Here is a 26,031-nt window from a genome sequence, read left to right as displayed (position 1 = left end):
GAGAGGAGAATATCCAGCAGGGAGAAAATTAAAAAACACTCAGCACCAGTTGCTGCCCTGATGAATCCCATCCAATTATTTAACAGGACACTGCTGGGTATGCTTTTTTATTATTATGGTTTTAATTTTATTTTATTCTCTGTGGCTTCTTACACTACTGGAAAACTTTTTTGGATTTAAAAAATGAAACCTCCTTTGAGTTTGTCCTTTTCCACTTGGCAACCACTGAATTTTTTTTTTGGGGGGGGGTTCTGTGTTAATAACTGAGTTCAAAATTAATGTAGGGTTATTATTGGTTTACATATTTCTTTATTTATTTTCCTCCTGGAACATAGCATCTGAGAGATTAGATTCTGAAAATAAAAAGCATCAGTTGCACTAGGAGACTTTTAGGTGAGATCAGAAAAATAGTGTAGAATGGTGTAAACTGTAAAGTACTGGGAGAAGTGTTCATTCAGTCTTCTTTTGCTGAGAATGTTCCTTTTTTTCAACATGAAGGACTGGGGCAAGAGGCCAGTGGAGGAAATCCTTCCTTATCAGTTCAGATTTGCTGACCTCTGGGATTCCAGCGGGTGCAGAAGAGAGATTCCCTTGCTGTGTATCTTGCCCTGATTCTGGTTCTATCTTAAAGTCATTGGTAGAGATAAGAGGATTTGGTCGTTCCACTTAGCCCAGGGACTTTGAAAATGCCCATGCTTCTCACGACTGGAGTGGTAACTGGACCGCACTAGTCGGACGCCGGTGTGGTTAAGGCTCTCTCGCCTGTGTTATGTCTAGGAAGATTTTGACCTTGTGGTATTGACTGGTGGCGACCACTGCAACCCTTCTGTCTCCAGGGAGGGGTGGCAGATGGAACACAGGGCCACCCGTCAAATTTGAATTTCGGATAAACAATGAGTGATTGTTAGAATGAGTATGAACCAAATATTATAGGAGATACACTGTGGTTCTTTTTCTCCACTCACCTCTGCAGCACATGCCCAGGGTTTCATTGTCCCTCTCACTCCCTTTGCCCTTTGACCTTCTAACCTATAGAAATCTTGGATTCCTTACTTCTTTCAGTGTCCTGACCTCCAGCTGGGAAGCCCCTGCTCAGGACAATGTCCCCTGGCCAAGCACGTCCTCCCCCACTCTTGGCACTGTTCTGCATTGTGAGGAGCCTTGGGGCTGGTGTCCACTGTCCCAGGTCTGCCCACACCCTCTGTGCGGGATGTGGTCATCCTTTTAGCCCTGTGGTGCCTACTTGCTGGATTTCTCCATCCCGCCTCAGGAGGTGCTGTGAAAACCAAGGTGTCTGACTGGTTAACCTTGCTTCTGGCTCCTGCGCGCACCCCTGCCCCTTCTTGCCACCCCACCACTGTCTCCTTCCTCTGTCTCTGCTGCAGGATTTAGGTTCCCTTTCCCTTGCACAGCACAAATAATGGGACTGCGTCTGGGTGGGGGGTGGGAATTCACCAAATTTCATTTGACAAAATCTTGATGGCTACGAGTTTTAATTTAATTGGGGCAAGGGGCAGGGCAGGTAGGATGGGGGGGTGGTGGACAGGGAGTTTTGTCATTTTGGAGAGAATTTAGGCAGTTTTTTCATCCCCTTCCCCCTCCATGCCCTGCTTTGGGCTGAATTCAGCTAGTTATTTTCCAATTCGGTTGTGTGTGTAGACACACCCACAGCTTCTTTGATTCCCTTCCTTTCCTCTTAATAGACAAACTGCTGCCAAGCTTCCAGCTTCTCTCTCCATGGTGACCAAGCCCCTCATTTCCATTTCCTCTCAGCCTCCCCGTCCCCTGCCCCCCACCCTCTCCTCTTGGAAAGCCTGGCTGCTTCTTTTCTCTGGTTCTACTCTGCTCCTCTCTTCTTTTCCCTCCTCTTGGTGATTCCTCCCTAAGCACGAGGAACAAATGTCAGCATGTCCTTGGCTCTTTCCTTTTCTCCTTTATCTGCCCCCTTCCTTCCTTTTGCCCTTTTACTTCACTGACTCCCAAACCTTTTCTTTTCTCAGCTCTTCCAACACCTTCCTTCTAGTGCCCCCTTGAGTTCCCTTTCCTGCTCATCCTCTGGCTGAAGGATGTAGAGGTGCTGAGAAGGGAGGCTGAGGAAGAGGGGCCCTCGCTCCCCTGTCTCTGGGCTCTGCCTCTGCTCTGGGATTTCCCCTGGGGCGAGAGGAGGCTGCAGTCACACCTCCCTGCCCATCTCCCACTCCCACTGCCAGGGTGGCCCAGACTCTCAGAAGTCTGCCCAACAGTGCCTGGAATCTGCTGCTGCTGGAACTTTCCCAGATGCCCTGGCCAGTCCTTCTCTGCTGGCAGGCAGGTTTCTGTGCAGGCGAGCAGGACCAAGTTAGAGAGTGGACCACCACACCTTGTCTGCGACCCGGGGCCCAGCTCATGCACCGTACCTAGGTCTCGGGGAATAGGACAGGTAGAGGTCTCCCTGAAATTCCTGCCACAGCCTCCCTCTGCCCCCAGGCCTTTCTCCTCTCATCAGTGATTACCTTATGACTGCCTGTCTGTCGCTAGGGCACCAGGCCCTCACACACCTTTTATGGTCCTGCTAGGGCACCAGGCCCTCACACACCTTTTATGGTCCTGCGTGCCCTTTGCTGTGTACGACCATTCTTATCCAAATTATCTTACTCAGCCCTCTGGATAATCAAGTGATTCCAATTTCACAGATAAGGCAACTGAGTTTCAGAGAAATTAAACGTATTACTCAACATCGGAATGAAGAAGCATCCGGGAAGCTGGGACAAGAACCCAGCCCATCATACTCCTAGCTCCTTACGCCTTCTTTTCTTCAGTGGTCTGTGAAAGGGAGCAGGGCAGGGGGGAAGGCTGCACATTGTAGAATGAGGCAAAGGTGTTAATAGAGGGGTGAGTAGCAGATCTCTCCCCTCTGCCACGTCCCCTCATGTCCAATTTACATTGTTATAGAGCGCCAATTTGTACCGGTCTTGTTAATGCTTCTTTATAGATGTTTTAGTTATGTCTGCCCCATATGTGCGTCTGATTTTTTTTCTTGGATTCTGAGCTTCTTGTGGGCACTTTCTGCAGCATAACTTCCCCCACCCCCCACACCGGGGAGTGGGGAGGGCAGCACAGGCTTCCTGCTTGTGGTCCCTAGTGTGTCTGACTGAGGGCCCTGCCAGGGGCGTGGGAAAACAATACTGACCCCACCTAGACTGGGGCAAGTAGCAACCCAACTTCTCACTTTCCCATCTTCCTGTTATACCTCAGCCAGGCTTCCCAGCCTGCTCGTTAGCCTCTGTGAGAAATTAAAGTCCCAATAATCAAATCAACCCTTGTAAATTCCCTAGAAGCAGCTCCAGAGCACCAAGGAGCTAGCAAACCCCAGACCCAAATCCATGTCAAATTTCATAGATATAATTTAAGTAGGGATCAAAAACCACACTAACCTAGTAACTAAGGCTGCTCAAAATGCAGAGTTTATAGTCCATCTGTCTCTCTGCTTCAGGGAGTCTGTATTAAATTTATTGCAAAGTAAAACAAATAAACCCGGCAAAGGCAGGATGGAAATCTGCATACTCGTCAGAGAATTAGCAGCCCTCTCGGGTTAGGAAGGCTGCTTCTCAATTTGCATCTCTAAGGAGTTGTGACTGGGCTGGGGGCTGGGAGGCTCCGGCAGGACCTGGACTCGTGGCAGCCCTGCCCCCTGCCGGCAGATTGTTGAACTGCAGCTCTGTGACTTCCTTTGGGGACGTTCTCAGGTGCTCCTCAAGGCTGGCTGAAAAGATAATCAGAAGCTGAACTAAATGTTGGGGAGGTGTGGCGTTGGGGGAACGAGTAGCAGGGAGACTAGAGGGAAGGAGACTATGAAGAAGATATGCTTACTTCTAACTGTAAGACCTGGGGATGGGGAAGCCCGGAACTTGAGAGGTTTCGAGGGTGGTGGAGGTAGAGACTTGGAGTTGTCTCTTCAGTTGTACAAAACAGAACCATGGTCACTTTCTTGACTCCTCTTCATTTTCTTTTCCATTTGCTTGGATCCCCACAACCCATGAATCACAAAGCCCAGAAAACTGGGGGGAGGTAGCCGGAGGGTTCTTGCAACATACTGTTGGCCATTGACTGGTTGTTGGAACTCCAGTAAAGCTGTGCCTCAGTTTCAGGGCTGACTAGGGCTGGGCCACACTCCCAGGGCCTTGAGAGGAAATGCTCCTTTATGATTTGCCTCACCCCAGGCCTGGCCGGCTCAGCTTGCTACCCGTGGATGAAGGGGTGGGACCAGATGATCTCCAAGTCTTCTTTCAGTGTGAATATTATCTACTCCATGACTCTGTGTCCCAGAATGTGGGGATCTACAACCTACTTTCCAGGGAAGCTCCAAGAAGCCCAGCTACTCTCCTAGGATATTCCCATCATCCTTCATGACTGGCTCAAATGGCATCTTCTTCAAAGTGATGCCCACCTGACTGTTTTAGCCAGAGATAGGCAGTCCTCCTTTTAATACATTATAGACAGATAAGCATATATTCGTAGGTACATTAATCACACCATAATAATTAGTTGTATTTACTTATATATCAACACCATCCCCTCGAATTTAAAATCCTTGAACTCCACAGATGAGCACACGGGGAAGATGCTGGTAAGATTCATGGTCATTCTCAATACTTACCTACTCCTCTTTTCCTACCCAGTGCCTGAAACAGAATAGGTTCTGAATAAGCATTTGTTCAGTGACTGAGACAATAAATAAATAAATCAATAAAGTGGCACAAAATGACGAAGGTTTGATTGTACGGTTTACCCAGAAGCCTGAGTGTGGCCCCAACTTCCTGCTTCTGTCTGTCTCTTCCTTATTCTTCAACTACTCCATTATAGTTCTATCGAGCCTACTTCCTGACGCTCTCCAAAACCAGCTGCTGCTTCTCAGGCATAGATTCTAGAATCAGAAACAGCCCCAGCATTTCAGCTAGTCATGGCAACCTACCTGACCCCAATCTATCCATCTGTGGTTTTTTTTTTTCCCGCCAAAGACGATAGAGCACAGTAGTAGTAGTTAAAGGTACAGATACATAAGCTACACTGCACTGGTTTAATCCTGGCTTCCTCATTTAGATGAGTGGTCCTGGGCAAGTGTCTTAACCTCTCTGTGCTCAGTTTCCTTTTCCATAAACTGGAGCGAACAGAATCTATTTCATATGTTGTTGTGAGGATAAAAAACCTGCTGATACACAGAAAGCCCTTAAAACAGTGCCTGGTTATTTGGATGGCATTAGCTAACTCAACAAGCACTACAGATTATTAACAAAAAGCAAAGGTATTTCATAGAACTGAAGGCAAACACCTGAAGAAGAGGCTGTCCCAGAAGATCCTTCGAAAGGCAAGGAGGAAGCTTAGGGATGAAAAAGCAAAGCATTTCCACAAGGGACCTATGCAAACATACAAAGAAGGATTTCACTGGTTAGGGAGCAAGAAAAGCAAACTACTTACTTCTTTGCACCTGCAGAAACTGAGCTGGCTTTTTTTTTTTTTTTCAGCAGAATCAGAAATATCGATGGGTCAAACGCAAAGTTTCAAAAGGTATGGCAGCTCCTTGGCCTTTGAGATCTTCAGGGACATGTTTGTTTCTGAAACCTCCCCTACCTGGCTCCCCTTACCTCCTCGGCCCCACTCCTGCTATCCTCTTCCTCTGACACTTCCGGCTCCATCCACAAGGAAGTGCCTTTGGCTTCCCCAACTGAACTTACTCTCCTCTTACCTGCAGGTCTTCACACGTGAGAGCGTCCTTTCCCCTATTAGTTCTCCTGACCTTTTAGGGGTCAGATCCTCTGGGAAACCTTCCTCGTCCCCTAGACTGGCCAAAGCACCCCAACCTGAGCTCCATAGCACCATGACTATCCTGTCATGCCTCTTGTATTAGTCTGTTCCAGCTGCTATAACAAAATACCACAGACTAGGTGACTTAAACAACAGAAACTCATTTTCTTACAGTTCTGGAGGCTGGCAAGTCCCAGATCAAGTGTCAGCAGGGTTGTTTTCTGGCGCAATGTCTCCTCCTGGCTTGCAGATGGCTACCTTCTCACAGCATCCTCACATGGTCTCCTATCTGAGTGTGCGTGGAGAGAGAGAGAGAGAGCGAGAGCGATCTGGTGTTTCCTCCTCCTCTAAGAAGGACACTAGTCCTTTCAGAATATAAACTTTAAGGAAACACAATTCAGTCCATAGCACTCCATTAGAACTGTTAAGTTCCATGAGGGTAGGGCCTTATCTACTGTTTATTTATATATTTCTTAGCTTAGCTCTCTCCCCATGTCCTTGTGATTCTCAGCAATGTCTACAGGACCTATTCATCACACGCACTCAATGGATATTTGTTGAGTGAATGAATGAAAGAATTAGTCAATTACTGGTAATGATAGTCGGAGCTTTAGAAACATAGGCATTTAGGGGTGCCTGGGTGGCTCAGTTGGTTAGGTGTCTGCCTTCAGATCAGGTCATGATCTCAAGGTCCTGAGATCGAGCTCTGCATTGGGCTCCCTGCTCAGTAGAGAGTCTGTTTCTCCCTCTTCCTCTGCCCCTCCACCCCCTTGTGTTGTCTCTCAAACAAATAAATTAAATCTTAAAAAAAAAAAAGAAAGAAAAGAAAAGAAAAAAGAAAAAGAGAGAAGCATAGACATTCAGCTTTGGTCTAGTTGAGACCTCAGCTGGAGCATCTCTGCTAGTTAGTGGCAGGATGAGGACTAGAAGTCAGATTCTCCAGAGTCCTTCTACTCTGAGTCCAGTACTCTTTTCACCTGGAAAAAGAATCATCAAAAAGCTTTATAAAACTGGTGATTCTTCTTAAACCCTTGCCTGGAGTTTCAAAGAAAAGGTCTTTCGTTGGCAAGCAGAAATTTCCCTTCACTTTGTCTCTCCTGCCACACTGTCAGGCTTCCTTTTGTCCTGGTTATATGTTAGAGCATTTGAAATGCCTTTCCTCCTTCCCCTCAGTCTGGTCAGTGGCAGCAGAACTTGGTCTGGGTTTGGCCAGGGATTTCCTTACCACAGGTTTTGATTCTAAATGGACAACCCAGGGTGTGTGGCTCTTCGGATTCCTGCTTCTCTGCTAATGGATTTTGTTAACTGTTTGTCATTTGCTTATGCAAATATACCTCTTTCTGCATTAAAATGAACCCAATTATAAAGTGAAATTTCACAATTAAACCACTTAGTGAAGGATATTAAGCGACCAGAAGGAATTGATTTGTAAAAATTTCAGCGATAATTACAAAATGTTTCTGAAATGTGACTAAGTTCTAGGTTTTTCTTTAAACAAACATATGTACGTGCACATTTTCATATATATATATATATACTGCACAGACACACGCACATATTTTCACACACCTGGTTTCCATCTTCTCACCATGGGACTTGTTCTTGCTCCTTCTCTGGGTCTAAATTTTCCCCAAATAGAGGAAATTCCACAAGCCATCAGATCATGTCTGCAAAGTTCTTGGAACCCTTCCAAAAGAAATGGCCACTGGGCTGAGGAACCTGGGGTGGGCAGGAAAACAGAAGAAGGTGTAATGGTTTTAATAAAGTCTCTTTGGCACCTTGGTGATTGATTGATATATTTTGGCATTTGCTTCCCAGCTCTGGTGTAATCAATACCAGTTATAGACCGAGGAGCAGGAAAGGGTAAGGATGTGGGATGGGACAGTATTGATTGCTTTTTACAGGAACAAGCCTGACGTGCTGAGTGCAGGGCACAGACCACTGGAAACTGGACCTCGCTGTACAAGGGAGAGGTCACCTTTCCTTATATTCATCCAGACAAGGAGGCATGGGGTAGAAACTTGGAGATGGATAATGATCACTGAAGGAGCCAGTCATATTCAGTTTCTTCATGGCACCCACGATCAGAAGGTGGAAGCCACAGTCTCCCAGGCTGGAACGGGGATGGATGGGAAGGGTCTATATGGATGAGGGGGTGACGATATGCTTATGGCTCCAGGCTACATCTATAGACAAAAATGAATCCAACTCACCTGGTAGCATCCTGCCCCCTCAGGCAATATAATGTAGAGGGGACTTTAGAACAGACTCTGGGGCCTGATTGCCTGGGTTCAAAGCCTAACTCTGCCACTCATTGTGTGACCCTGCACAGGTTAATTAAGACTTCTGGACCTTGATTCCCCTATCAGGGAAATGGTGATAATAACAGAACTCATTTCCTGATTGCTGTGACAGTTACAAGTCTCAGAAGAGTCCTGGCATTCAGTAAATGATATGTACATACTGTTATTATCTGGTGTTGGTGGATACCTGACTTGACATCCCGATTTCTGGGTGGAAACTTAAGAGTACAAGTTTCTCTAATCAAACAGGGTCATCACAACATTTGCTTTCTGCTGTTGAGAACACAGGGCTTAGGACCCAGCATCTGTTAAATAATTCTCTTGACACATCAGCCCATTAGCTGCAGGATTTCTCAACCCTTTTTAGATTAACTTTTTTTTTCCTAAAAGCTTTAAAAAATAAGACCAGCTCCAGATACAGAAGAATAAGGCTATATTGGATTAGTAATGATAGGTTCAGTGCCCAAGAAGTCCAACCAAAGTGCATATTTATTCATTCAACAAACACCAAACTCTCCCTATGTGCAAGACAGTTTCTCCTTATATGATGATTTCCATTCGTGAACCAGAACTCAGTGTGGGTACATTCAGAAGTGTAATCACCCCTCTGCAATGTCGTGATAAGTAGCTTTCGTGTAATGGATATCCGTCTGTCTAGAACAATGTGCTCAAAACAGAAAACGGTTTGTTTTAAAGAAAACATTTGCCGCTTAACATTTTTGTTGAAAACACATTCGCTTTTGAAGTACAGTTTTATTTTCTCTTATTGTCATCATTGAATTTTCAGTGTTTAGAAATTCCTTTTAGCGTGTGATATGACGTTGGGGCTGCTTTTCTTCTCAGTTGTAGAAGTGACTACTGTAACCACTAGAAGTCGGCAGATTGGCCAGCGGGTGCTCAGGGACCCAGGCTGAGGTGTTCTATGACAGACTCCTGAAAGGTTAGAACTGGAAAAGACCCTAGAGGTCCTCTACTTCATCTCCTTCATTTTCAAGATGAGCCCAGGGAGGTGTAATGACTTTCAGAGTCTGAGCTGAAACCCGAGTCTCTTGGTTCCATGCTCGGTGCTGTTCCGCGTACCCTGAGCTTGTTGGTGATATCCTTCCAGCTCTACGTTAAGCCCTTTTTGGCTTTTTAGGCCCTTTCCAAATCCCTTTCTGTTCTCAGGTTGTATATTAGGCTAAGTTTTTATCTGGCAGTTCAGTTTAAGCCAATGAAGATGCCCTGAATCCTGCTTGGTGCCAAGCATCGTCCAGGATAGGAAGAAAGGTCCAGGATAAAGAAGTAGGATGGGGACCCCAACAAGGAGATTGTAGTAGATGGTATTATGGCCCCCAATTATCTGCTGCCTCTCCCTGTGACAGGATTATGCTTATCTTTGCCATTGACATCAGACTTCATCATGTGACTTACTTGGCCAACAAAAATGAAGCGGGAGTGATAATGTCACTTTTGAGCAGAGGCTTTCGAGGACATTTTGTGGTCCCACACACATTTTTCTCTTTTCTGTCTACCAGGAGAATGGCACATCCAGAATAAGACCCACATAAAGAGAAGAGAAGACATGAAGTGGGGCCGGAACCACAGCTAACATACAACATGATGGGAGAGAAACCTTTGTGTGGTGAGTGACTGAGATTTTGTTGTTTATCCTGCAGCGTAACTAGCATAAGCTGCTGACTAGAGAGAGGACCACAGAGTAGCTGGAGAAACAGCTTATTTCCAACTGAATCACAGGGTTTTGGATGCTTCGCTGGATGCAGACACAGATGATTCAGAAGTAGACCAAAAGAGGAAAGAAGTAACTCTTCCGAGAGGAGACTTCAGCAAGGACTTTCGAGAAGAGGTGATAGTTTTGAAGAGTTTTAAAGATTGAAGAGCAGTTCACCTTGTTAGGGACTTGGGAGGTTTGTTTGTTCTAATTGGAGAGACCAGCATGCTCAAACATGAAATATGATGTTTGAGAATTGCTTGTAATTTCACAACTGTAGGTCAAGATCAGATTTCTCAATCTTTGAAGTCTATTGACTACCCACTACCATGTCATGTCTCCAAAGGGTATATGCAGACACTCACAGAAAAATGCATCCTTTATTTTAGCCAGAACTTTGGCTCCAAATTATTTTCTGATCTTATATCTTAAGAAGCTAACAAGCTGGACTGCTTGTGAGCCATAGAGACTTTTTCAAAAGTGTAATTTTCAATTTAATCAAATAATACTTATACACAGTTTAGAAATCAGCAGTTGCCTTGCCTCAGCCCTTCACATTCCCAAGTCCCACTCCCCAAGTCAGTCAACTTCAACTCTTTCAGCTCATTTCTCATTTGTGAATGTTGCCATATTTTTAAATACTATGCTTATACTACTATTTCTTGATTTACTGATTTTAGAAATTTTATACTGACTGTCTACCATGGTGATGAGACCTTAGTTTCTCCCACACCTTTCTCCCCCAATAACATCCTCGCCCTTCCTCTCCTCTCTCTCCAACATAAACATTTTTTGTTAGGTTGATATTTAGTGTTTATATACTAATGACTATGCAAATATTATTTACTCTTGAGTTGAGTAGTACACTGTGATTGTATATTCTCTTTTGTACAATTCTTTGTTTTTCCTGGAGTTGATAATTGCTACTTTTTTAATTGACTTGATGCCCAAATGTACTTATAATTTTTTTTTTCAAATGGTTCAACAACCCAACTGCATGGCTGTTAATACTATGTTTCATACATTCCAACCCATCTGTTCCATTTTTCCCTTTACAGTTATCCCTCCAAGAACCTTCTGTTTTTCTGCTCCAATCTGGATTGGCTGTTCTTAGAATTGGAATACTGCAAAACTATTATTCTGAGGCCTCCCTTTACCATCATTCTGAATATTTCCTTTATTGCCTTCTTATGTTGGAATCCCTATATCCTGAATTCCCTCTCTTTGTTATCACATTATCATCAAACTAATTGCTAAATTCCATTCTTTTCTCTTTTTTTAAAGATTTTATTTTTAAGCAATCTCTATACCTAATGTGGGACTCAAATTTACAGTCCTAGGATCAAGAGGCTCATGCTGTATGGACTGAGTGAGTCTGGCACCCCTCTGCAATAACTTCTTAAGAAAGAATACTTTAGAGGTAGTTAGTTGCCTTGTGTCATTGACTACCTGAAAATATCTCTGTACTAGTCTTATGTGTGATTGAAAATTTATTTGGGTATAGAATTCTAGATTAAAAAATATTTTCTTTCAGAATTTGGAAGGTCTTTCTCTGTTATCTTTTAACATCTGATGTTGCTTTTGGAGAAGTTTAATATTCTCATTCTTGTTTCCTTTACCTGGTTCTTTTTCTCCTTGGGAAATTTTAAGAATTTTATTTATCCCTCACAGTTGAAAAGCACAATAACTGGCTATGTTAGTGCAATAGGCAGCATGTCAGTCTTATAAAATCACAATGATGATGGTGGTAGCTTTCGTAGATATCTTTTTTTCATTCCTTGTGCTGGGCTAATTAGGAGATTAATGTCCTTTATTTCTCTCCTGTTATTCATCTCTCTCTCTTTTGTTTCCTTCTTTGAAAGTCTTCCTAAACTTTGTCTGCTAAATCTTAGGAGTTTTTTTTTTAAATGTTGATTATATTTTTAATTTCAGAGAAGCTTTTTTCATTTTTTTCCCTTTTTTATTGTAATCCCTTCTTGTTTTATGAATATAAGCTTTCCTCTTATCTTCTTGAATTGATGTTACTGTTCTTTTTGAACTTTTTGATTCCTCCTTGCAAAATCTCTGTCACCTCAGATTTTTTTCCCCTGTTTATTTCAGTCTCCCTTTATCAAGTTTGAGTCTCTTTTTTTAAAGTATCTACTGATTGTTGACTGCTTATTTATATTTAATGAAGAGACACTGAAAGTTGATTTTGGAAATTTGTTGTGTAAATGGCTTCACATGAGTGACCAGATAGAAAGTGAGTCTTTTTATTGAGGGAACTTCAAATATCAGTAACTGAAGTTCTCACTGGTGTTGTTCAGTTCTTCAAAGAAGAATCTTCCAATCTATTGGTTATTGGTGATGGGGAGTTTCCAGCAAGACCAGAGAGGACTAACATTCATGCAGTTCAGCATGCAGATCTCCCCTTACTTCTTTCACCCTCCACCATACTGGTATTCCCAAGTCCAATATTGTTCTTATTCAGTTCCTCCAGAGAAGGAGGACAGAAGAATATGGCTGACAGGCTGGCTGGGGAGAGTGGGGATTCCTTTTTTAAACAGACTTCCTACCAGTAGCCCCCGTCCAGCCAGGTATCTGCCCTCAGGGCCATGGGACTTAGTGCCTCTGAGGGCTGAACATTTTGGGGCTCTCCAGAGTAGATTTAACCCATGTTTTATTTTGTTTTGTCTTGTTTTCTTTTCTTTGTTTCATTTTCATTCTTTTTTTTTTTCCTATTTCATTCTTGTCCTTGGTTAATACCTTTGTCGTTTCTAGAAGTTGGACTGGTGATCCACAGACTTCTGTGGGGTGATAGCCACCAAGCTATAGAAGATAGGTAGGTAACTGGGTATCATTTTGGGTCTCACAGTTCCCTGGGCTCTCCTCAGTTTCCCTTGTAGGCTCCTCTCCTTCTTGTTATCCCTTAAATATTAGTGTTCCTCAGGCTTCTGCCTCACGGAGACTCATCCTATTAGCATAAGCTGAAGATTAGGGGCAGGTCCAAGGTCAGTTCTGTGACCATTTTTTTCTCTGAGCCCACATCCTAGTTTTGGCTCCTGAACTAGAGAGGAAGAAGAAGAGACGACAGAGAATGTAGGGCTGGCATTTGCCAGCTCCTCAAGGACCCTGGGCCTTACCTCCTTTGGTTTTATCTCTGTGCCTGTCTGGACTTAAGATGGTGTTCCTTGACCCCAAACAGGAGGAACTCCTAGTCTGGCCCAATTTTACCAGTCTCATAGGAAGGCAGAGATGTAGAGAACACCCCCTTTTCCTGGTCCACTTCTGTCACTGATTCCAAAATTAGTCAGGCACCATTCTAGCTAATGGAATTATCTTATGAGTAGAGCAGACTGGATCCTACCCAGATCTTATAATCTAGTCCCAGGAAAGAAAACAATACCAGCCAAAGAAACATAATGAACTGCATAGTACAAGCATCCCATTGGGTCTCTGCTGACCTCTTGTTTCTTGGGCCTGGAGCAGGAAGGGTAAAGGAGCTCATGGGTGAGGCAGGGAGCTCTTGAGGAGATGACCAGCACATGAGACGCCATTTCATGTCACCACATCATTTTGCACATGTTGTTTCCACCTACGTTGACTTTAATCTCTTGTCATCTTGGCAAATTCTATTTTGTTCTTTTAAACTGTTCAGGAATCCCTTCCCTTGCGAAGTCTTTCTGACCCACCCACCCAGCATCAGTCACACGTGCCGCTGTGCCCCTCCCTCCTACACAGAGTCAACAGCTTCCTGAGTTCCTGCTTCAGGTGCTGAAGGCACAATATGAGCGAGACCCTTTGAGCCATGTGTGGGGATGCACCAGCTTGAGTTGAGTCCCAGCTCTCCCACATCCTACCTCTGGCCTTGGGCAAGTGAATTAACCTTTCTGAGCCTCAATCTTCTTATCCGTAAAATGAGGATAATAAAATAAACCATGAAATGTTATGTTGGTTGTGCAATGACTGGAAAGTGCCCAACGGGAACCTGGCATTGGCACTCAGATGGGCTCCTTCCCTTTCTCTTTTCAAGGAGCTTCCAGTCTAATGAGGGGAGAATGGCAGGCAAAGAGACACAGCGATTTGTCACAGGTGCTGTGACAGTGGATACAGACTGCTTCTCTGTCTTTCCCGCTACACTGAGAGCCCCTTGAGAGCAGGGCCACGTGATTCTGTGCCCCCGTCACCTAACACAGTGCCTGACACACACACTAGCTGCCCCATACAAGTTTCCGTCGATGAAATGGGAATGGCTTCTGCCTCTGTCTGATCCTGGTTTGATCACAGAGCTAATGCCGAGCATTGTCTTTTTTTTTTTTTTTTTTTAACCCCCAGCTGTTCCTTTCTCAAAGAAGAGGAAATTACAGTTTATCAGCCATCTGGGACAAAAATCTTCTCTCTTCTCTAGAGACTAATTTTTCTAAGCCTTATCAAAGTTTGGGACATAAGCATACCCCACCCTTCTTGGATGGTGGGAATGAGAGGACACCAGAGATGAGGGACAGACAACTCGTCCATTACCCTCTGGTGGGACCAGCCTCCCTCAGCTTCCTTCTGTCTGAGCATGCAGATATCCAGACCTCCACCAGCCTATTCATCCTCTTCAAATGAGTCTGTCTCCCAAGAACCAAACATTTTGGGGCGCCTGGGTGGCTCAGTGGATTAAGCCGCTGCCTTCGGCTCGGGTCATGATCTCAGGGTCCTGGGATCGAGCCCCACATCGGGCTCTCTGCTCCGCAGGGAGCCTGCTTCCTCCTCTCTCTCTGCCTGCCTTTCTGCCTGCTTGTGATCTCTCTCTCCGTCAAATAAATAAATAAATAAATAAATAAATAAATAAATAAAAAGAACCAAACATTTTCTCTCCCTGGCCCTGACTCGAAATGAAACGACTTAGCCCACAGACAGTTTTATGGTCCCTCACCTTCCATTCCTCTGGTTGAGCCCTCACGCTGGTGAGCGCCCGGCCCAGGCTCTGATTTACACAGCTCTCCCAGGCCCCTGTTGGATTCGGAGTCTGGAACAATAAGACAGGGCTATCCATCACCCCTCTGCTCAGATCTCCCTGGACTCGTTGGGAAGGAAGGAGGGGTGGGTGGCAGCGAAGACAGCCTCAGGGGTCCTGCCCAGAGAGCATTTGTCACACTGATCGGATGTGTAAGGCGGGAGTGGGGTGGACGAGTGAAGGCTTTTTATCTCACCCAAGCCTACCCTATAGACATCAGGGATAGAGCAGAGCAGGGACGGGTTAAGAACACACATGGGGGAGGAATGGGAAGGGAATTTGACCTCAGAAGTCTGATAGGGATTATGGATGCCACCCCCACTCAGCTCCTCCAACTCCGAGTGCAGCAACCACTGATGGGACTAGGTTTGAGCCTCCCCAGCTTCTCCATTCTCTTGTGCCACATGGTGCCCCAGCACCTGGCACGGTGCCTGGCACGTATTAGGCACGCAAGGAAGATAGGTTTGCTGCTTGACTAAGCCTTCCTCTCCTCCTTACTCACCTACCAGCTCTCAGCGTCAGGGACCTGTTGCACACGTCCGCCCACTGTCTCTGTGCTTGTCTGGATGTGTGGCTGTGCGTCCTACGGGGACATCTGTGACGAGCATGTGTCCGTGTATGCTGCACACATGTCCATGTGAGTCCACGGATGAGTAAGAACTTTCCGAGAGTCAGGGTTCTTGAATTCCACAGTGGGTGACCCAAGGGAAGCCATGACTCTGTGAAGAATTTGACTATTTACGCCTGGGGCTGGAAGAGGTGCCACGCTGCCGAGGGAGAAGGAAATGAATGGGTGGGGTCACCTCCCCAAAGACCTTCTGGGTTTTTTTTCCCTTTTATTTCTTTATTTGATACAGAGAGAGAGAGTGCACAAGCAGAAGGAAAGACAGAGGAAGAGGGAGAAGCAGGCTCACCACTGAGCAGGGAGCCTGATGGGGGCTTGATCCCAGGATCCTGGGATCATGATCTGAGCTGAAGGCAGACATTTAACCGACTGAGTCCCCAGGTGCCCCTGCCTTCTGTGCTTTCTGATCCCTGGTCAGCCAGGGCAGAAAGGGGATTATTATGTGGTTATCATCTGTAAACAACTTGAAATAGTCCTTGCTCCCAGGAACCCTACCCTTTGGACTTGGGGATCACTTCCTAGGAAACAAACCATGGTGGGGGTAGGGGCCAGAGGTTTGAGATCAGGGTCTCCCTCTGCCACTATGCACAGGGAAGCCTCCAGCGCCTTATATGTGCCACCAGGGGCAGCGTGCAAAGACCCAAGGAAGAGCATTTTGGTTATCAGGAAATTAGAGTCCTTGTTCAGAGCCAGGAAAAGAAAATCCAACACCCAAATCTAGGAGTTGAAGAAAAGAGAATTCAAGGGCTGTGGCACTGTGGTGCACTGTAGTGGCTTTGTTGTATCTTTTGGTTTTAGAGCTGCTGAAGCAATAACACGTAATGGCCTGAGCATTGCTGCCTCCCCGCGCCTGGGAAGCGGGATGACCTGAGGAGAAGCCAAGGGTGGCTAATGAGTCATTAAGAGTCTTTATCAAATTAGGATTATAATCCATCTCAACATGCGGAGGAAAATGTTTCAAATTATCTACTTTCTTAATTGCAACTCAAAGATTTGGCAGGAAATTATCATGAGAGATAACGTCTGGAAATTGACGGATTGTGCTGCTCTGTGCCTAAGCTTCCATGACTGCAGTCGCTGGAGAATTCACCCACACATACTTCCATGATTCTTGTTCACACAAACACTCCTGCTCTACATACCAGTTTAGACAGACAGACAGATACACCATGCACACAGACACACACAGTTACGTCTGAGCACAAGAGATCAAGCCATCAGCATTTATTAGGCAATCCACATAGGCTGAGGTGGCTACAAATGCTTAGAAATTGGGAAGGTGGGAAACCTGGGTGGCTCAGTGGGTTAAAGCCTCTGCCTTCAGCTCAGGTCATGATCCCAGGATCCTGGGATCGAGCCCCGCATCGGGCTCTCTGCTCAGCAGGGAGCCTGCTTCCTTCTCTTTCTCTGTCTGCCTCTCTGCCTGCTTGTGATCTCTGTCTGTCAAATAAATAAATGAAATCTTTAAAAAAAAAAAAGAAAGAAATTGGGAAGGTAAGATACTAAAAAAAAAAAAAAAAAAAGTCCTTGTGTTTAAGATTTCCAAATCTGGTTGGGGAGCTAATGCATAAATATGTGAAGTCTAAGAACATGTACAAAGCGGTATTCAGGTGCATACTACTGTAGTGGAGATGGGAGCCTACAGATTCAGCAGGACCTGAGTGTCCTGAGTTTCTGGAATGGATGAGTTTTGACTTGAGTGTTGACATTCCCGCTGTGTATTGTGATCACAGCCAATGGAGACGCAGGCAGAAGAAGACATGCTGAGTCTGTCGAGAGAACCTGTGGCCAAGAAGTGACACAGTGTGCTTGCAAAATCACCAGGGAAGGGTGGAGCTGGACGATGAGCCCTGGTTTGGTTAGACAATGGAAGCTGACTCTTACTTGCCTCATTAAAGGCAGGAGAGATTTGGGCTTGACCTTATCCTTCCCACTCCTGCCTGGTCTCAGTGTCTCTGCCTGTAGAACAGGGTGATCTGAAGACAGAGTTCGGTTTTCCTGCATCTCCCTTGGTAGCTGCAAACCTGAGATCTCTGAGTTCAGGGATTTTTGCTTTACTCATCTCTCTAGCCCAAGGACCTAGCAGGTGCCTGGCCAGCCTAGTCGCTGGACGGGAGTCCACGAGCTGGTACATTTCTAGAGGCTATCGGTGTATGCATGCTGAATGAGTGAGCCGGAGAGGGAACACGTGTAGGAGAGTATGAATGTCGATGTCTATGAGAAAGCAGGGCAGCATAGTCGTTCCGAGCGTGGGTCCTGGAGGCAGCCTGCCTGAGTCCACACACTTGTTACTTGGTGACAAGTTCCTCCCCTTATCTCAGCCTTATGCAGACACCATGGGAATGTGATTCGGCAGTGCCTTGTGAGCACTCAGCTTGGAGTCTGGCACTGGGCAAGTCATCAATACATATTAGCTGCTATTATTGTTGGCACTTTGTTTTGTTCTTCTGGCTAAGCAAACCATGCTCCCCGTGCTGGTTGCATTGGGTATCTTCTTCCTTCATTTGGTCACTCTTTCTCACCCTGCCCCTGGGTAAGACAGGACCGGCTTCTGTAGGCAGTGTGGCCTCCCCCCTTTCCAGGGTTGTTCTCAGCTCTCTGAGCCCTGCAGTCTGGCTGCTGTATGTCTGGCTGCCAGAATGAAGTTGGGAGCGTGGCCTTGCAGAATCCCCAGCTCAGGGAGGCTTAGAGGATGGACCCAGCATCAGAGGCCACATATGTGGGTAGGGTTTATCCCTGGAGACAGGGAGGAGATGGTCCAGAGTATGAGCAGAAGGAGGCAGGGCAGTTCTGCGAGAGGAGGTGATGGTGAGGTGGTAAGAACGGGAACGGAGCCGAGGGTGAGCGCAGTGATGGCAGGGGATGACAAGTGTGAGCGTGATGAGGTGGCTGATGAGATGGGGGATGAGGCAGTACAAGTGTTCAAGGAGAAGACCCCTTAGTTTTGGAGAAAACAGACATTTCAAAGGGCCACAGAACCCTCCGGGTGGAGGAAAGGTGACCCTAGCACCTTCCACAGTCTGAGGGAGGAGGCGCTGGGTGTCCTGCTGGCCTCCCCCCACTCTATCACCCCTCAGCCGCGTATGTGTGGTGCTGCTGGGAAGCAGAGTAGATTGAAGAGCTGGTGAGCCAGAGTGATCCGTGATAAATGGTAAAGACCGCAGCATCCAAACATAGTTTATACCAAGACAAAAAAGGAAGCCCAGAGGAGAAGCTTCAATAACAATAGAAGGCAAGTCACATAGTAATTTAAAAATTTTTGGCAATCCCATTAAAAGAAACAGAAAAAGTAAAAGTAAAAGAAACAGGTGAAAAGATTTTTAATAGCCTATCTTAATTTTAATTCAATGTATCCAAAATAGTATCAACTCAACATCTGATACATATAAAATAATCATTAATGAAATATTTCACATTCTTTCTTTTTTTTTTTACACTAAGTCTTCTAAATTCATGATTACACTTGCGACACATCTCAATTCGGACCGGCTGCATTTCAAGTGCTTAGCAGCTACTTGTGGCTAGTGGCCACTGTGTGTTGGGTGGCACAGGTTTGTACTTTACTTTGTCAAATTTCTTTCTTTCTTTTTTTTTTTTTTAAAGATTTTATTTATTCATTTGACAGAGAGAAATCACAACTAGGCAGAGAGGCAGGCAGAGAGAGAGGAGGAAGCAGGCTCCCCGCCGGGCAGAGAGGCCGATGCGGGGCTCGATCCCAGGACCCTGAGACCATGACCTGAGCTGAAGGCAGAGGCTTTAACCCACTGAGCCACCCAGGCGCCCCCTTTCTTTCTTTTTTTTAAGAAATTGTTTTATTCATTACCTTCTTTCTTTTTTAAGAGCTTCGTTGCATTATAATTTATGCTCCACCTGTTTAAAGCATACCACTCAATGATTTTTAGCAAACTCTCAGAGTTGGACACCCATCGATCCGTTTTAAGAACATATCCATTACCTTCAGAAGACCTCTTCTGCCCTTTTGTGGCTAATCTCTGTTCCCACCCTTAGTCCAGGCTTCCCCTTATACAAACCTGCCTTTTCTGGACATCTCATGTAAATGGCACAATAATACGTGTGGTCTTTCCGTCTGGCTTCTTTCCGTGGAATATTATGATTTGGGAACTTCCTCGCGGTGCAGCAGGTGCAGGGGCTTGCTCCGTGCCCCGGCTGAGATGTCTCCTCACACGGAGAAAGCCCATTCTTCATCTCCTTCTCCAAAGTCCGTCCTCACTCTTGCTCTCTGACCTGTCCCCTCTGTGCCCAGCTTCTCTGCACCCTCTGAACTGAGGGTGTGACAGACACTGTTGGTGTCTCTCCCCCGCCCCTGCCCACACCTGCCCTTGCTGACAGAGGTCCAGCCTCAGAACTTTCACACTGGAGCCCATCCTAGCAATGCTGGGCAGGTGACATCCAGCAGGGGAAGGTTCTACTCCCAAGAAGAATAGCCTCCCACCGACCGGACAGCCGTCTCGTCTACATGTGACACCTAGAGCCATCCAGCTCTCTGGGGACCTCAGGTACGGAGGGTGACAAAAGTATGCTCAAACAGTCCTTGATGTCACTGCCCGCCTCTGAGCAAGCCCCCTGAGGGCCGTCCTCCGACCCTTTCCTTGGGGGACATTAAAGCGCCCAGGGAAAGCCGCACCGTGTTGGTCGTTCTGTGGCGTCCGGCCACAAGGCTCCTGACACACTGGCATTCTCCAAACCGTCTCCCCAGGACTCTGGCCCTGGCTGCAGTCTTCCACTCTTAGGCAAAGGTGAGTGCATCAGGATCTGAAGGCAAGCCTTGCTCCCCGGCCCAACACCCTCATTGCAAATGGTTTCCTGCCCTTGATGTCCCCACAGGTGCCTCAGTCTGAGCCTGTGCATGCCCAGCTCCTCTCCCCGCCAGGCCAGCGTCCTCCCAACATCAACGGATCAATGACCGTCCATTCTCATGGTCGGTGAAACTCGCGGCCGGGACCTGCCACATCTCACCCAACAGCAGGCTCTGCTGGTTCTGCGCCCTGGATCCTTTTGGATCCGACTCAGTCGCAGCACTGGGCCTAGGACGGGTCCCCTCCCACTGCCCCGACAGCCTCCACTCCGAGAAGACTTTTCCAAGGGGCAAACCCTACCACACCTCCTCGTTTAAACTAGTTTAACAATTCCACGTGCGCAACACAGGGACAAAACAGAGGAAAGGCCTCTCGTTCCGGCCGCTGCTGGCCCCCACATGCAAGGGTCTAGCACCCCTGGGCTGTTAACAGAGCGGGTCAATGAAGGGAATAAATCTGCCAACCCGGAACCCCTTTGTCCCACCCACACCGCAGCCTCCGCATCCCCAGCCGTGCGCGGCTGAACGCCAGGCCCAAGCGGCCTTCCGGGGTTCTGCTGCGGCCCGCGGAGCGCCGAGGGGTCGGGAGGGCGCCGTGCGGCCCCGACTCGCCCCGATCCGCCCGCAGTCCTGGGGACGCACCTCCCGGAGCGTCCCGCCCCGCCGCCGGCCTCGGGCTCCGGGCCTGGGCATGTCCTACCTTCGACTTCAGACGGAGAAGGCCGCGGTCCCCTGGCGGCCCCTCTCCTCCCCGGGGGGCTCCCTTCGGGCTCGGTCAGAGGCTTCTCGGCCTCCGTCGACCTTTCCCTGGTCTTCGCGACGGAAGAGCCGCGCGCCCCTTCCTCCTCGCCTGAAACGCCTACTTTGTCAAATTTCTGTGGCCAAACCCTTGGGATGCCACTTCCCACAAGTGGTTCTTTTTAGAAATCATCATAGCATTTTATATTCTAAATAATCTTTCTCATTTTTGTCACCACAGTGGCTTTGGTACTGGACGCCTTGCTAGAAACTGGAAAGAGCTGCCGAATGGCTTAAAACACTTCTCTTTCCTTTCCTGCTTCCCACAGAGCCTCTCATCTGGAGTTGGAGCTGGGGAGCTCCCGTGAGAGAGAGGGTGCAAAAGTGAGTGTGCATGGGGAGGTGGGGGGGCAGTGCTTGAAAAAACTTCCAATATGTACATCATTACCATGAGAAAGATGAGTTTTGGGGGGTTTGTTTGAAAGGCTTTGGGGACTATATTGCTCCTATATTAGAGAAGCCAGTTAGAGACATGACCCAATTAATTGCCTATCATGTGCCCAGAGGACAGGTTGCATCCCCCATGCTCCAGAGGGTGGGAGTGAAATGGGGGAGCGGAAAGGCTCTCTCCAGGTCAAAAAAGTGAATCAGATATGGGCAAGGAGCCTAGACATCCCAACTTCCAGCTCAGAGCAGAATCCTGGAGCCCCACCTTTTAGCAGATGCATTTTCACATCCTGCAGGCCCCTCAACCTGTCTCTAAGGGGTGTGTCTTGATGCATTTCATCAGGAACAGAATCTTCCTCACTTGGCCCTCTTACCCTCCCCCCCTCCCCCGCCAATACCACAGCCCCTCCTGGTTTCAGGGTCAGGAAGGAGGCCTTAGGAGAAGAGTAGCACCCCTTTCCTCCCTTTCCTTGCTCCCGTTATCTGTGTTTCCAGGCCTCAGAGCCTGTCACAGCATTCTCAGTAAACAATATCTCCCTTCCTCAGGCCAATTAAATAAGCACTATAATAAAGGCGCAGGCCCTGGGTAAGGGCTATTAAATCTAATGGCTCCATTTGTTAGAGGGCCTCCCATGTGCCGGGGACTGTGCTGAGCTCTGCCTTCATTATTTTATCTAATCTCCATGGGCTCGTGAGCTGGATACTATTATCATCCTCATTTCTTAAAGGCAGAAGCTGAGGCTTGGAGGGTAGCCGTGACTTCCCAGATACCTGGCTATCTTGCGACAGAGTAAAGATTCCAGCCAGTTCCATGTGACTCCAAAGCTGGTGTTCTCTGCCGGGGGTAGAGTTGGGGGGCAAAGACCTTCTTAAGAGAGGTAGTATTTCAACTTAAGTCTTAACAGTCCATGAGATCTTGGTGGGTAGGGAAGGAGGGAATTAAAAGTCAAGGCTGAGGAAAGAGTGTGAGCAGGCACAGGGAGGGCTGAGAGGGCACCGATTGTCCCGGCCTCCAAGAGCACCAGGGCTAGCTGGAATGGAAGTGTCCAGAGCTCTCCATCACAGTGGGGCTTTCTTCTTTTTAACTGATAAACTTTGTATTTTTAGGGCAATTTTTGGTTCACAGCAAAATGAGCAGAAAGGACAGAGATTTCCCATGTACTTCCTGTCCCCCCCTTCCTTGTACCATGCATAGCCTCCCCCAGTATCAACATCCCCTACCAGTGTGGAATATTTGTTATAAAGAACAAACTTGGGGCGCCTGGGTGGCTCAGTGGATTAAGCCGCTGCCTTCGGCTCAGGTCATGATCTCAGGGTCCTGGGATCGAGCCCCGCATCGGGTTCTCTGCTCCGCAGGGAGCCTGCTTCCTCCTCTCTCTCTGCCTGCCTCTCTGCCTACTTGTGATCTCTCTCTGTCAAATAAATAAATAAAATCTTTAAAAAAAAAAAAAAGAACAAACTTATATCCACGCATCATCACCCATAGTCCATAGTTTACATGAAGATTCAGTCTTGGTGCTGTACATCCTGTGGATTTGGACAAACGTATAAGGACATGTTCCACCATTATGGTATCCTAGTGTACTTTGCTGCCTTAAAAACCTTCTGTGCTCTGCCTTTTCACCGATCCCCCCCACCCCCCCGCCACCGCCCCGCAACCCTGGCAACCACTGATCCTTTTACTATCTCTGTAGTTTTGCTTTTTATGGAATGTCACATAGCTGGAATGATGTATTAGACAGCCTTTTCAGACTGACTTCTTTCACTGAGTGATATGCATTTAAGGTCCCACCATGTCGTCTCCTGGCTTGGTAGCTCATTACTTTTTAGTGCTGAATAATTCTCCATTATCTGGACATACCATAGTTTAGTTATCCACTCACCTACTGAAGGACATTTTGGTTGCTTGCAAGATTTGGTAATTATGAATAAAGCTGCTGGAAACATCTGTGTGCAGGTTTTTGTGTGGGCGTAGGTTTTAAATTCATTTGGGTAAATACCAAGGAGTACAATGCTGGATCATATGGTAAGAGTATGCTAAGTTTTGTAAGAAACTGCTGCAGTGTCTTCCAAAGTAGCTCTATCATTTTGTATTCCCACCAGCAATGAATGAGAGTTCCTCCTGCTCCACATTCTCACCAACATTTGGTGTTGTCAGTGTTTTGGACTTTGGCCATTCTAATAGGCATTAGTGATACCTTATTTTTTATTCTGCAGTTCCCTAATGACAAATGATGCTGAGAACTGTTTTATGTGCTTACTTGCTGTCTCTCTATCTTCTTTGGTGAGCTGTCTGTTCAGATCTTTTGCCCATTTTAAAATTGGGTTGTTCATTTACTTAATGTTGAATTTTATGAGTTCTTTATATTTTTTTTTGTATAATAGGCCTTTATCAGATGTGTCTTTTGTAAATATTTTTTCCCATTCTGCTGCTTGTCTTCTCATTCTCTTCATACAGCAGCTTTTAAAACAGATTCCTAGGCCTTTATCCCGATCAACTTTCTGCAAGAATTTGAAACCAGGAACCCAGAACTATAAAGACATTCCATAAAGGTTCTTATGCAGGAAGTCCATGGGCTAACACCCGGAGCTGCTGAAAGTGGTGATGGGGAGGTGAAGGAAGGGATACAGATAAGCCTGGAAGGTAGATCAGGGTCAGATAAGGAGGTGGAACTTGAATGCTATGCTAAAGAATGTGGCATTTGAGGCACCTGGGTGGCTCAGTGGGTTAAAGCCTCTGCCTTCAGCTCAGGTCATGATCTCAGGGTCCTGGGACCGAACCCCACATTGGGCTCTCTGCTTAGTGGGGAGCCTGCTTCCCCCTTTCTCTCTGCCTGCCTCTCTGCCTACTTGTGATCTCTGTCTGTCAAATAAATAAAATTTTTTTTAAATCTTAAAAAAAAAAAAGAATGTGGCATTCAAGTCCCTTCTTTTAATTATGAGGTCCAATAAACATTTTAGGCTAAATCTTATAGACGATGGTTTCTTGAGGGGATACCAAGCTGTGATCCAACCTTTGTTTTAGGAAGAACACTCTGGTGATAGAGTATAGGAAGTATTGGGGATATTGGTAGCATTAGACCCAAGTAGGGAATCATCAAAATATTCATATTCCAGGTGTCTGGTGATAAGTCACTCAACTGGGCTGCAGCAGTGATGGAGAAATAAGTCCCATTCAATTCAACTCACGGGTATCTTTAATATATTTGCGACCAAACACTAGATCAAGGTTCTAAGGATTCTAAGATGAAATAGGTATTGTTCCCATCCTCAAAAAACTCACAATCAAGATTCACCAAAAATAATTAACTTGAGAATAGAGAGAACTGGTGTGTGGAACTGAGTTGTGTACCGCCCCCCCTCCTCGCCCCCCCCCCCCCAATCCCGCCAAGATTCACATGTTGAAGCTCTAACTTCCACTGTGACTATATTTGGAGATAGGGGCTTTAAGGAGGTAATGAAAGTTAAATGAAGTCATAAGAGGGGGTCCCGAATCCAGTAGGAATGGTGCACTCAAAAGAAGAGAAAGACATCAGAAATCGCTCTCTCCCTCTGGCCATGTGAGGACACACCAAGAAGGTTCCATTTCAAGCCAGGAAGAGAGGTCTCACCAGGAACCAATCTTTGCAGCACCTTGATCTTAGACTTCCGGTCTCCAGAACGGTGAGAAAATAAACGTCTGTTGTTCGGGCCATCTGTCCTATGGAACTTTGTTATGGTGGCCTGAGCAGACTAATACAGACAAGTTTAAATTTTATTCACAGGCTGATAATGATAGGACTCAGGCCATTGTAGATGTCCGCAGCTCAGAGGGGACAATCTGGGCTAGTGTGAATTGCTTTTCCTAAAAACAAATCATTTGTGGACAGAGTGAGAAAAGGGCCCAGAACCAAGCTGTAGGGACACCAACATTTAAGAGTGATGACGCGGTTTGGGAGGAACTCCTGTTTGGTCACAAGGTTGACGTATTGGTGACTTACATGACATGTGTGCCCCTCTCCATCCTCTTCATCGTCAGAAGGATGATGGGGGGAAGACTGTAGAGTATGTAAAATGCATTCTACAGACTTAATTTCCACTCTGTCCCTTTGCGACTCGCTGACAGAGCCAACATTTAGATATGGAACTCCTGGAATTTGACGTGTTGTTCAGTCACGTGTTCAGTAAGTATTCACTAGATCGGGTCGTCTGTTGGATTCTTGTACTATTACCATTTAATGTTTTATGTAATGGTGCTTTGCCTTCTTCAGCTAGAAAGAAAGCTCCTCCAGGGCAGGAACTGTAACTTGAACTTTGCTTCTGCTCTTCATCCTTACCTTGGGCACACAGCTGAACTTCCGGTTCGTGCAGGACAGCCATTTGCTTTGAGTGGTTATGGGAAGAATGGTTACATTAGGTTATCATTTTTTAAGCTTTTGCAAATTACAAATGTAGTTAAAGCAAGATACATTTATTTTAAATTACAATGTACAGTTTAAGGCATCAAAAGGGCATTAACAGGAATCACGGTATTTTAAAAGACTCCAAAAATTAACAGCTCCTGGCCATGGATCTCCTGTATCAAGAAAGAGTTGGGCACAGAACTAGATTTCAGGAAATGAGGGGTGTGACAAGTGTGACTCAGTGATG

The 26,031-nt window shown here is 46.3% G+C and overlaps 1 protein-coding gene across 1 annotated transcript in view; it reads left to right on the top strand.

The window, feature by feature from the left end:
- PKNOX2 (PBX/knotted 1 homeobox 2) overlaps positions 1-26,031 on the top strand; it is a 307,718-nt gene that overhangs the window by 24,736 nt on the left and 256,951 nt on the right. Inside the window, exon 2 of the mRNA XM_046016851.1 lies at positions 9,602-9,708. The gene's annotated coding sequence lies outside the window, so the exon portion shown is untranslated. The remainder of the gene's footprint in view (positions 1-9,601; positions 9,709-26,031) is intronic.

This window comes from Meles meles, chromosome 8 (assembly GCF_922984935.1).
Source record: "Meles meles chromosome 8, mMelMel3.1 paternal haplotype, whole genome shotgun sequence".
NCBI classification, from domain to species: Eukaryota; Metazoa; Chordata; class Mammalia; order Carnivora; family Mustelidae; genus Meles; species Meles meles.
This window is presented reverse-complemented; position numbering and strand designations above follow the sequence as displayed.